We start from the raw sequence: 13,526 nt of genomic DNA on the forward strand, positions 1-13,526 counted from the left end.
AATTTAGGCTGTAACACAACAAAATGTGGAAAAGGTCAAGGGTTGTGAATACTTTCTGAAGGCACCAAATTAACTAGTTTTAACTTTATTTGGAAAGTCCTATGTCCATAAAGTTCCATAAAAATTCCCTATTGTTGATAAATATAAAGTGAAATGTACATGTATATTTACCTGTGATTTACCATGATATGTGATGTCAAATCTATGTATATATACCAGTCATATGATATTATGCAGTAAAACTGAGTTATTGTGATGGACGAAGAGTATAACTGAAAAACTTTTCAAAATCAGTTAACTACTTTTATTAAGTTTTAGACTCACATGTTGTACACACTGACATACACATATATGCATGCGCACGCACACACAGTCATAACAAACATACAGTCTTGTACACACACCCACAGAATAAATATACAGAGACGTTTTAATGACACGTTTCTTCTCTAGCCTCTACTGGTCCTATACAGAAACTTGCTGGTCTTATTGCCTCTGTCGCTTTGTGTGTGTTTGTGTGTTGGTGCATGTGTTCCCAGGCTCTGACAGACAAGCTACACACACACACACACACACACACACACACACACACACACACACACACACACACACACACACACACACACACACACACACACACAGCAACTGAGTTGGGTCTGTTCAGTGGTGTTTCTGTAGCTTTTCCATAGGGCTGAGAGGGAGGATGAGAGCATGGGATCAGTGGGTTTTTAACAGTGCCACTGAGTAACATGGTCCCTCTGTCTGTGTCTGCAGGAGCCTGGTTGGTCCTCTATCCTCTATGGGCCGCCACTGTAGGAGTAGTCTGCCTTGTTGTGCATCACCAGCTTGTTGTCCACAAAGTAGAAACTGTCGGACTGTGTCTTGTACGGGTGAAGGATCATCTCTCGCACTGCAGGGAGCGACAGAGACACAACACATTATATATATTTGTTTTTTTTCAATTGCTAACAAGCATCGGTCAATACTGAAGGCACTTTTTCAAAACTCTTCACACAGTCTGCATTACACGCAAAATAATTAATCTCACCTCCAAAACTCCCTCAAACCACCAAAACACTTCATACTGTACGTCTCAAAATAAGCTCGTTCGACCATAACACTGGCAACAATTCTCACTCAGAAAGCATACATTGTCACTCATAACACACTGACCTAAAAAACACTAACAACATGGAGCATTACATAAATGATGAACTTTTCTCTTTGAAGTGTGAATGATTTTTCACATAAATCAGTATTTCATTATAGAATAAGAATAACACCTTTTCACTTTATTAACTGTACTAAAATACACTACCGTTCAAAAGCGTATATATATATATATATATATATATATATATATATATATATATATATATATATATACACACACATAAACATTCACACATGTACTCATACATACACTACCGTTCAAAAGATTGGGGTCACTTAGAAATGTCCTTGATTTTAAAAGAAAATACATTGTTTTGTCCATTAAAATAACATCAAGTTGATCAGAAATACAGTGTAGACATTGTTAATGTTGTAAATGACTATTGTAGCTGGAAACAGCTGATTTTTTTATGGAATATCTACATAGGCGTACAGAGGCCCATTATCAGCAACCATCCCTCCTGTGTTCCAATGGCACGTTGTGTTAGCTAAGTTTATCATTTTAAAAGGATAATTGATCATTAGAAAACCCCTTTTGCAATTATGTTAGCACAGCTGAAAACTGTTCTGATTAAAGAAGCAATAAAACGGGCCTTCTTTTGACTAGTTGAAGCCTCAGGGCTTCAGCATTTGTGGGTTCAATTACAGGCTCAAAATGGCTAGAAACAAAGAACTTCCTTCTGTGTCTATTCTTGTTCTGAGAAATGAAGGCTATTACATGCAAGAAATTGCCAAGAAACTGAAGATCTCGTACAACACTGTGTACTTCTCCCTTCACAGAACAGCGCAAACTGTCCCTAACCAGAATAGAAAGAGGAGTGGGAGGCCCCGGTGCACAACTGAGCAAGAGGACAAATACTTTAGAGTGTCTAGTTTGAGAAACAGATGCCTCGCAAGTCCTCAACTGGCAGCGTCATTAAATAGAACCCGCTAAACACCAGTCTCAACTTCAACAGTAATTCGGCGACTCCGGGATGCTGGCCTTCAGTTTAGCAGTGTCTGTGTTCTTTTACCCATGTAATCTTTTATTTTATTCTCCAGTCTGATATATGGCTTTTTTTTTGCAACTCTGCCTAAAATGCCAGCATCCCAGAGTCACCTCTTCACTGTTGACGTTGAGACTGGTGTTTAGCGGGGATAAACATACTGAACAAAAATGTGAACATACTGTATTGTACTGTAATATGTAGTTCAATTTTCATTGAAGGATGCACATCTCACCTGTTGTTTTGCCGGAAAATTCGTACTATAGATGCAACTGTTGAACGCTGCAGATTTGGCTGCACCCTTAAACCGGCCTCTCTCAAAGAGAGACCATGGTTTACAACATGGTCAATAATTGTGGCCCTTATCTCATCAGAGACCACCGCTCTTGGTCTTCCTCTCTTTTGTCATCCACGCATTCTCCCTCTCCCTGACACTCTTCTTTCCACACTAACCTGTCTTCCTTGATCCATGTTTCCAAACTAAATCATCCCAAAGCCGTCCTCTTTTGTCTGTTTGGTAACGACACAAAAAAAAGGACACTTGGGTAGGCTTTCAGATGAAATTGCAATCAGCTATGTTTGGAACGATTAAATTTTCTTCTGAGATTATCTATGTTTCAATCTGGTTACTGCAGAAATGCACGACATTTGCCATCAACAGTTTTGGAAATGGTGTGTTAGCATTTGAAAACATGTGCTGCAAATATATCGTTTTGCAGGTGGTGGAGTATGAATGAGAAAAGAGTTCATGGATTTCAGAGAATGTGGTCATTGAATGTATTTTGTGTGAAAGCAATAAAAAATGATTCACAGTTTTTCCACGTACAGTTCTGTTTCGTTGACTGTGTGAAGAGTTTGGACAATGTGACTTCAGTTTTGACCAATGCATATTAGCAGTTGAAAATAACTGTAACCCATGTGTGGTGTTCATGTTTTTGTTATTCACCCAGTGTTTGAGGGTCTGTTGCACCAACAACATTATTGGGTTTTTATTTACCAAACAGATCAAAATCACCACATAACAACACTGTGGCTGTGTCCGAATACCCATACTAGCGTACTACATGCTTAAACTGCATAATTTGTACTCATCGTTGCATACTATATAGCACATACTCTTCAATAAAAAGCATGCAGTATGCCATGCCCACAATGGACTAGCGGATCCTGACTGGCTGAGTAGGTGGGGCGGGGCCGAGTGAGGGTGTTTCTTTTTCAAATTCAACAGACATACATCTCATTAACCAGCCTGGATAATAGCTAATATCCAATTAGATTTTCTCTCTAAACTCTGAATAGAATAGGAATATAGTTATACAGTGCCTTCAGAAAGTATTCACACCCCTTTATTTTTCCATGTTTTGTTGTGTTACAGCCTGAAATTAACATGTATTCAAGTTAGATTTTGTTCCAATGGCCTACACACAGTACTCCTCAATGTCCAAGTGGAATTTTATTAAAATAATAAAACATGAAAAGCTGAAATGTCTTGTAATACGTTGCATGGACTCACTGTGTGCAATAATAGAGTTTAACATGATTTTTGAATGACTACCTCATCTCTTTACCCCACACATACAATTATCTATAAGGTCCCTCAGTCGAGCAGTGCATTTAAAACACAGATTCAACCACAAAGACCAAGGTATTCCAATGCCTCACAAAGATGGGCACCTATCGGTAGATTGGTTAAAAATATAAAAACACAGACATTGAATATCCCTTTGAACATGTGAAGTTATTCATTACACTTTGGATGGTGTATCAATACACCCAGTCATTACAAAGACTCAGGCATCCTTCCTAACCCAGTTGCTGGACAGGAATCCAAGATGGAGTAGGAGTCAGATGTCGTTGTCCTCGTCTTGTCCCGTGTCCCGTGTATATATCTTTTGTATCTTTTTCTTCGCATATCTTTTTATATTTTTCCTAAACCTCAACTTCAATATACTCTCCTACAACCCGCCTCACCCAATGTGGTATGGATCTGCTACTTTCTAAAATATTTTTCTTTACTTTCGAACCAGAATCCCCCAACAGAAGCTAGCCAGCTAACTAGCTACTAGCTAGCATTTTATTTGTATTTATTTATTTCACCTTTATGTCGTCTGAGATTCCCAAAGATTGGAAAGCAGCTGCGGTCATGCCCCTCTTCAAAGGGGGGGACACTCTTGACCCAAACTGCTACAGACCTATATCTATCCTACCCTGCCTTTCTAAGGTCTTCGAAAGCTGTTAACAAACAGATTACCGACCATTTCGAATCCCACCGCACCTTCTCCGCTATGCAATCTGGTTTCAGAGCTGCTCATGGGTGCACCTCAGCCACGCTCAAGGTCCTAAACGATATCGTAATTCATCGACCTGGCCAAGGCTTTTGACTCTGTCAATCACCACATTCTTATTGGCAGACTTAACATCCTTGGTTTCTCAAATGACTGCTTCGCCTGGTTCACCAACTACTTCTCTGATACAGTTCAGTGTGTCAAATCGGAGGGCCTGTTGTCCGGACCTCTGGCAGTCTCTATGGGGGTGCCACAGGGTTCAATTCTCAGGCCGACTCTCTTCTCTGTATACATCAATGTTGTCGCTCTTGCTGCTGGTGATTCTCTGATCCACCTCTACGCAGACGACACCATTTTGTATACTTCTGGCCCTTCTTTGGACACTGTGCTAACTACCCTCCAGACGAGCTTCAATGCCATACAACTCTCCATCCGTGGCCTCCAACTGCTCCTACTCAATCACTTTTTATAGCTACTGTTTACAGGCCTCCTGGGCCATATGCAGTGTTCCTTACTGAGTTCCCTGAATTCCTATCGGATCTTGTAGTCATAGCAGATAATATTCTAATTTTTGGTGACTTTAACATTCACATGGAAAAGTCCACAGACCCACTCCAAAAGGCTTTCGGAGCCATCATCGACTCAGTGGGTTTTGTCCAACATGTCTCTGGACCTACTCACTGCCACAGTCATACTCTGGACCTAGTTTTGTCCCATGGAATAAATGTTGTGGATCTTAATGTTTTTCCTCATAATCCTGGATTATCGGACCACCATTTTATTGCGTTTACAATTGCAACAAATAATCTGCTCAGACCCCAACCAAGGAAGATTAAAAGTCGTGCTATAAATTCTCAGACAACCCAAAGATTCCTTGATGCCCTTCCAGACTCCCTCTGCCTACCCAAGGACGTCAGAGGACAAGAATCAGTTAACCACCTAACCGAGGAACTCAATTTAACCTTGCGCAATACCCTAGATGCAGTTGCACCCCTAAAAATTAAAAACATCTGTCATAAGAAACTAGCTCCCTGGTATACAGAAAATACACGAGCTCTGAAGCAAGCTTCCAGAAAATTGGAACGGAAATGGCGCCACACTAAACTGGAAGTCTTCCGACTAGCTTGGAAAGACAGTACCGTGCAGTATCGAAGAGCCCTCACTGCTGCACGATCATCCTATTTTTCCAACTTAATTGAGGAAAATAAGAACAATCCGAAATTTCTTTTTGACACTGTCGCAAAGTTAACTTAAAAGCAGCATTCGCAAATGGAGGATGGCTTTCACTTCAGCAGTAATAAATTTATGAACTTCTTTGAGGAAAAGATCATGATCATTAGAAAGCAAATTACGGACTCCTCTTTAAATCTGGGTATTCCTCCAGGGCTCCATTGTCCTGAGTCTGCACAACTCTGCCAGGACCTAGGATCAAGGGAGATACTAAAGTGTTTTAGTACTATATCTCTTGACATAATGATGAAAATAATCATGGCCTCCAAACCCTCAAGCTGCATACTGGACCCTATTCCAACTAAACTACTGAAAGAGCTGCTTCCTGTGCTTGGCCCTCCTATGTTGAACATAATAAACGGCTCTCTATCCACCGGATGTGTACCAAGCTCACTAAAAGTGGCAGTAATAAAGCCTCTCTTGAAAAAGCCGAATCTTGACCCAGAAATTATAAAAAACTATCGGCCTATATCGAATCTTCCATTCCTCTCAAAAATTTTAGAAAAAGTTGTTGCGCAGCAACTCACTGCCTTCGTGAAGACAAACAATGTATACGAAACGCTTCAGTCTGGTTTTAGACCCCATCATAGCACTGAGACTGCACTTGTGAAGGTGGTAAATGACCTTTTAATGACGTCAGACCGAGGCTCTGCATCTGTCCTCATGCTCCTAGATCTTAGTGCCGCTTTTGATACCATCGATCACCACATTCTTTTGGAGAGATTGGAAACCCAAATTGGTCTACATGGACAAGTTCTGGCCTGGTTTAGATCTTATCTGTCGGAAAGATATCAGTTTGTCTCTGTGAATGGTTCGTCCTCTGACAAATCAATTGTAAATTTCGGTGTTCCTCAAGGTTCCGTTCTAGGACCACTATTGTTTTCACTATATATTTTACCTCTTGGGGATGTCATTCGAAAACATAATGTTAAATTTCACTGCTATGCGGACGACACACAGCTGTACATTTCAATGAAACATGGTGAAGCCCCAAAATTGCCCTCGCTAGAAGCCTGTGTTTCAGACATAAGGAAGTGGATGGCTGCAAATTTTCTACTCTTAAACTCGGACAAAACAGAGATGCTTGTCCTAGGTCCCAAGAAACAAAGAGATCTTCTGTTGAATCTGACAATTAATCTGGATGGTTGTACAGTCGTCTCAAATAAAACTGTGAAGGACCTCGGCGTTACTCTGGACCCTGATCTCTCTTTTGAAGAACATATCAAGACTGCTTCAAGGACAGCTTTTTTCCATCTACGTAACATTGCAAAAATCAGAAACTTTCTGTCCAAAAATGACGCAGAAAAATTAATCCATGCTTTTGTTACTTCTAGGCTCGACTACTGCAATGCTCTACTTTCCGGCTACCCGGATAAAGCACTAAACAAACTTCAGTTAGTGCTAAATACGGCTGCTAGAATCCTGACTAGAACCAAAAAATTTGATCATATTACTCCAGTGCTAGCCTCCCTACACTGGCTTCCTGTTAAGGCAAGGGCTGATTTCAAGGTTTTACTGCTAACCTACAAAGCATTACATGGGCTTGCTCCTACCTATCTTTCCGATTTGGTCCTGCCGTACATACCTACACGTACGCTACGGTCACAAGACGCAGGCCTCCTAATTGTCCCTAGAATTTCTAAGCAAACGGCTGGAGGTAGGGCTTTCTCCTATAGAGCTCCATTTTTATGGAATGGTCTGCCTACCCATGTGAGAGACGCAGACTCAGTCTCAACCTTTAAGTCTTTACTGAAGACTTATCTCTTCAGTAGGTCCTATGATTAAGTATAGTCTGGCCCAGGAGTGTGAAGGTGAACGGAAAGGCTGGAGCAACGAACCGCCCTTGCTGTCTCTGCCTTGTCGGTTCCCCTCTTCCCACTGGGATTCTCTGCCTCTAACCCTTTTACAGGGGCTGAGTCACTGACTTACTGGTGTTCTTCCATGCCGTCCATGGGAGTGGTGCGTCACTTGAGTAGGTTGAGCCACTGACGTGGTCTTCCTGTCTGGGTTGGCGCCCCCCCTTGGGTTGTGCCGTGGCGGAGATCTTTGTGGGCTATACTCGGCCTTGTCTTCGGACGGTAAGTTGGTGGTTGTAGATATCCCTCTAGTGGTGTGGGGGCTGTGCTTTGGCAAAGTGGGTGGGGTTATATCCTGCCTGTTTGGCCCTGTCCGGGGGTATCATCGGATGGGGCCACAGTGTCTTCTGATCCCTCCTGTCTCAGCCTCCAGTATTTATGCTGCAGTAGTTTATGTGTCGGGGGGCTAGGGTCAGTCTGTTACATCTGGAGTATTCTCTTGTCTTATCCGGTGTCCTGTGTGAATTTATATATGCTCTCTCTAATTCTCTCTTTCTTTCTTTCTCTCGGAGGACCTGAGCCCTAGGACCATGCCTCAGGACTACCTGGCATGATGACTCCTTGCTGTCCCCAGTCCACCTGGCCATGCTGCTGCTCCAGTTTCAACTGTTCTGCCTGCGGCTACGGAACCCTGACCTGTTCACCGGACGTGCTTGTTGCACCCTCGACAACTACTATGATTATTATTATTTGACCATGCTGGTCATTTACGAACATTTTAACATCTTGACCATGTTCTGTTATAATATCCACCCGGCACAGCCAGAAGAGGACTGGCCACCCCTCATAGCCTGGTTCCTCTCTAGGTTTCTTCCTAGGTTTTTGGCCTTTCTCAGGAGTTTTTCCTAGGGAGTTTTTCCCAGCCACCGTGCTTCTTTCACATGCATTGCTTGCTGTTTGGGGTTTTAGGCTGGGTTTCTGTACAGCACTTTGAGATTTCAGCTGATGTACGAAGGGCTATATAAATAAATTTGATTTGATTTGATTTGATTTAAATGCAAGTAAAACCAAATGCATGCTCTTCAACCGATTGCTGCCCACACCTGCCCGCCCGTCCAGCATCACTACTCTGGACAGTTCTGACCTAGAATATGTGGACAACTACAAATACCTAGGTGTCTGGTTAGACTGTAAACTCTCCTTCCAGATGCACATTAAGCATCCAATCCAAAATGAAATCTAGAATTGGCTTCCTATTTCACAACAAAGCATCCTTCACTCATTCTGCCAAACATGCCCTTGTAAATCTGAGTATCCTACCAATCCTCGACTTCGGCGATGTCATTTCCAAAATAGCCTCCAACACTCTACTCAACAAATTGGATGCAGTCTGTCACAGTGCCATCCATTTTGTCACCAAAGCCCCATATACTACCCACCACTGCGACCTGTACGCTCTCAATGGCTGGCCCTCGCTTCATACTTGTCGCCAAACCCACTGGCTCCAGGTCTTCTAGAAGTCTTTGCTAGGTAAAGCCCCGCCTTATCTCAGTTCACTGGTCACCATTGCGGCACCCATCCGCAGCACGCGCTCCAGCAGGTATATTTCACTGGTCACCCCCAAAGCCAATTCCTACTTTGGCTGCCTTTCCTTCCAGTTCTCTGCTACCAATGACTGGAACGAACTGCAAAAATCACTGAAACTGGAGACTTTCATCTCCCTCACTAACTTCAAGCACCAGCAGTCAGAGCAGCTCACAGATCATTGCACCTGTACATAGCCCATCTGTAAATAGCCTATCCAACTACCTCATCCCCATACTGTATTATTTATCTTGCTCCTTTGCACCCCAGTATCTCAACTTGCACATTCATCTTCTGTACATCTTTCACTCCAGTGTTTAATTGCTATCTCGTAATTACCTCGCCACTATGGCCTATTTTATTGCCTTACCTCCCTTATCTTACCTCATTTGAACACACTGTATATATACTTTTTTAAATGTATTTTTTCTACTGTATTATTGACTGTATGTTTGTTTATTCCATGTGTAACTCTGTGTTGTTGTATGTGTCGCACTGCTTTGCTTTATCTTGGCCAGGTCGCAGTTGCAAATGAGAACTTGTTCTCAACTAGCCTACCTGGTTAAATAAAGGTGAAAGGGAAACCACTCAGGGATTTCAGCATGAGTCCAATGATGACCTTAAGACAGTTACAGTGTTTAATGGCTGTGATATGAGAAAACGGAGGATGACTCAATAACATTCTAGTTACTCCACAATACTAACTCAAATGACAGAGTGAAAATAATGAAGCCTGTACTGAAAAAAAATATTCCAAAACATGCATACTGTTTGCAATAAGGCACCAAAGTAAAACTCAAAAAAATTTGACAAAAAAATGTACTTTATGTCCTCAATACAAAGCGTTATGTTTGGGGCAAATCCAACACAACACATCACTCTTCATATGTTCAAGCATAGTAATGGCTGCATCATGTTATGGGTATGCTTGTAATCGCAAGGACTAGGGAGTTTTTTAGTATTCAAATTAACAGTATGGAGATAAGTATAAAAAGAAACACTAAGCACAGGCAAAATCCTAGAGGAAAACCTGGTTCAATCTGCTTTCCCACACACTTGGAGACAAATCCACCTTTAAGCAGGACAATAACCTAAAACACAAGGCCAAATATGACCGACCATCTCTTTACGATCTTATGTTCCAAAATGTGAAATGGTGTTATCTACATTGGATAAAAGTACTGACTCAGAGCTTCAAATTTATATACAATGCACTACAGTTAACCTCTACGGGCTACGGGGGCAGTATTGAGAATTTTGGAAAAAATATGTGCCCATTTTTAACTGCCACCTACACCAACTCAGAAGCTAGGATATGCATATTATTACCAGATTTGGATAGAAAACACTCTGAATTTTCTAAAACTGTTTGAATGGTGTCTGTAAGTATAACACAACTCATATGGCAGGCAAAAACCTGAGAAAACCTGAGAGAAAAAAAGAATTTTGTGGCTGTACTATTTTTTTTGAGTCATTGTTTTATAGATACCACAGTGAGAAAGGATTCATTTCGCAACTCCTACGGCTTCCACTAGATGTCAGCGATCTTTATAAAGTTGTTTGAAGCGTTTATGATGAACAGAGAGCAAATAAGAATGCAGTGAAGTTGACGTCCCTGGGATGTCGTCACTTCCATTATTGCCTGCACCTGCGCAATCATGAGACACGAGACATTTTTCAAAAACGTTAATCTAGACACAGGTGAGGTCGGGTTGAAACATTACTGATGTTTCACGTTAAAAATGGCTCTATAAAGATTGATGCTAAACAACGTTTGACATGTTTGAACGAACGTAAATAGATTATTTTTGTAACTTTTTTAACTTTTCGGCGTGACTTCACATCCCCCCCTCGCGCTACTTTTTAGTAGCCACCGAAGCGCTAACAACATGGAACAACTTGGAGTTATTTGGACATCAATTATGAACTTTGTCAAAAGAAACCACATTTGTTGTGGACCTGGGATTCCTGGAAGTGCCAATGGATGAAGATAATCAAAGGTAAGGGATTATTGACGATAGTATTATTGATATTACATGGTTACAAGATGATGCTAACCTATATAGCGTAGCCTATTCTTCTTAGCACAGCACCCGGTTTATTGCAACTTGTGATTTCCCAGTAAAGTTATTTTGAAATCTGGCAATACAGTAGCATTTACGAAATGTTAAACTATAATTATTTGAATGACAATATTATAATTTACCAATGTTTTCGAATAGTAATTTTGAAAATTGTAACGTTGTTCACCGGAAGCATTTCAGAGAAGAAAAAAATCTGAATTTCACCGCTACTGTAAAATGCTGTTTTTGGATATAAATATGAACTTGATGGAACAAAAAATGCATGTATTGTATAACATAATGTCCTAGGAGTGTCATCTGATGGAGATTGTCAAAGGGTGTGCATCATTTTAGCTGGTTTCTGCTTTTGGTGATGCCTGACCTTGAATTGAAAATGGATGTTTGTTCTTTTGTGGCTATGTACTGTCCTAACATAATCTAACTTTATGCTTTTGCCGTAAAGCCTCTTTGAAAATCGAACAATGTGGTTAGATTAAGGAGATGTTTATCTTTTAAATGGTGTAAAATAGTTGATTGTTTGAGAAATTGAAATTATTAGATTTTTGATGTTTTGAATTTCCAGCCTTGCTAGCAATCCCGTCTCAGGGTTCATTGCTAACCCGTTAAGGAACAATTGAAAAGTAATGCTGTTTAGAAATTTGTAACCCCACTTTTAAGAAAATGGCCTTTGAATGTTTTTGTACTAGAGAGCTCTTCTTTGTTTACACTCATTCAATCTCGTTTACACCCTCTTAATGTCACGGCTGTCTGAAGAATGGGACCAAAGCGCAGCGTATGTATCGTTCCACATTTTATTATAACTGTGAAACTATGCAAGACATACGAATAAACAAAACAACAAACCATGACGAAGAGGTGCAACATACACTAACTCAAAATAATCTCCCACAAAACCTAGTGGGAAAAACAACAACTTAAATATGATCCCCAATTAGAGACAACGATGACCAGCTGCCTCTAATTGGAGATCATCCCAAAAAACAACAACATAGAAATACAGAAACTAGAACCCCACATAGAAATACATAAACTAGACAAAACCCCCAACATAGAAAAAAGAAACTAGAACCAACATAGACATAAATAAACTAGACAAAAAACCCCTGTCACACCGTGACCTACTCTACCATAGAAAATAAAAGCTTTCTATGGTCAGGACGTAACACTTAAGCCTTAGCCCCACCCATCTCTTTAAGGCCATGTGCTAAACAGAGCAAGATAGTGCAGTAAATAAACAAAGATTTCAAGACTAAAAGTGGTGAAAGCAGTAGCCTACAATAAGCAAAAACTCCAGGTAAAAATACACTTTATCTAGTCCTTGTCCTATATCCTAATCTGACTTTGGTGCAGGTCATGTTGTTCTTCACATTACTGTCCCTGGTAAACACACACTATATCAAATCAAAGTTTAATGTCACAGGATACAGAAGGTAGAAACGGTACACTGAAATTGTTATTTGAATAGTGGCAATATAAAAATAGAAAATTTCTAGATGACCATATTTTATCCCATTTTAAATTACATTCAGCTTATAAAGGCTTCATAATGCCTTCATTAGTACTACATGTGATACAAAACATCTATAACCATATGTCATGCTTTATGAAGGGTTCATAAATGTGGCATAACTGTGTGACATAATCACCAATGTCAAATGTGACATAACTCACTTATGTCAAATATGATATAAACATGTGTTTTGTATAAAGGGTGGCATGTTGTGCTGAAAGATGGCACACACTCTGTGAAGTCATGTTAGTCACATTACACCTAATCTCGTTCCTAGACACTTCTGCTCAAATGTACAGAAGATCTGGTGGACCAACACATCAAACTTGTCCTTCATTAGCTAGTGTTAGGTTTAAAATACAATTTTAAGAAGAGAAATTGTGGAAATGGCCAGAATTAAGCCCTAATTATGATTTTGCTGCTGTCCTTCATGAGTCAGCAGAACGTTAATAACCTATTTATTGACACTTTATGTAGTGTCATGTAATACTTAGATTGAAGTGAGACGCCTTCAGTCATTCAAAACACATCCATAAAGACTCTACATCGCATGACACTGTACTTTAAAGTCAGATCCCTTTGGAAATTTATAACCAGGGGCGGAAATCCCGGGGGGGACGGGGGGGACACGACCCCCCCCCATCCTGGGAAAAATATGATTTGTCCCCCCCAATATATCACTGAAACATAACTATGTAATTTAAATAATATTAATAATATGCAATGAAAGCAATTGTGCTGATTATAGACACTTAGTAGCGCGTTTTTAAGTTTCAAAAGATTGCGACCCCCCCACCCTTTGCCTCACAATGGTTTGATCCACTGCCAGTTCCTTAGTTGGCAAGGGAACAGAGGAGTCGTATCCACTGTCTGAAAGG

At 40.6% G+C, this 13,526-nt stretch overlaps 1 pseudogene; it reads right to left on the reverse strand.

Annotated features, from left to right (window-relative positions):
- Positions 1–281: 281 nt before the first annotated feature.
- LOC115197237 (protein unc-119 homolog A-like) overlaps positions 282–13,526 on the reverse strand; it is a 64,383-nt pseudogene continuing 51,138 nt past the window's right edge.

The sequence above is a fragment of the Salmo trutta genome, chromosome 7 (genome assembly GCF_901001165.1).
Source record: "Salmo trutta chromosome 7, fSalTru1.1, whole genome shotgun sequence".
NCBI lineage: Eukaryota > Metazoa > Chordata > Actinopteri > Salmoniformes > Salmonidae > Salmo > Salmo trutta.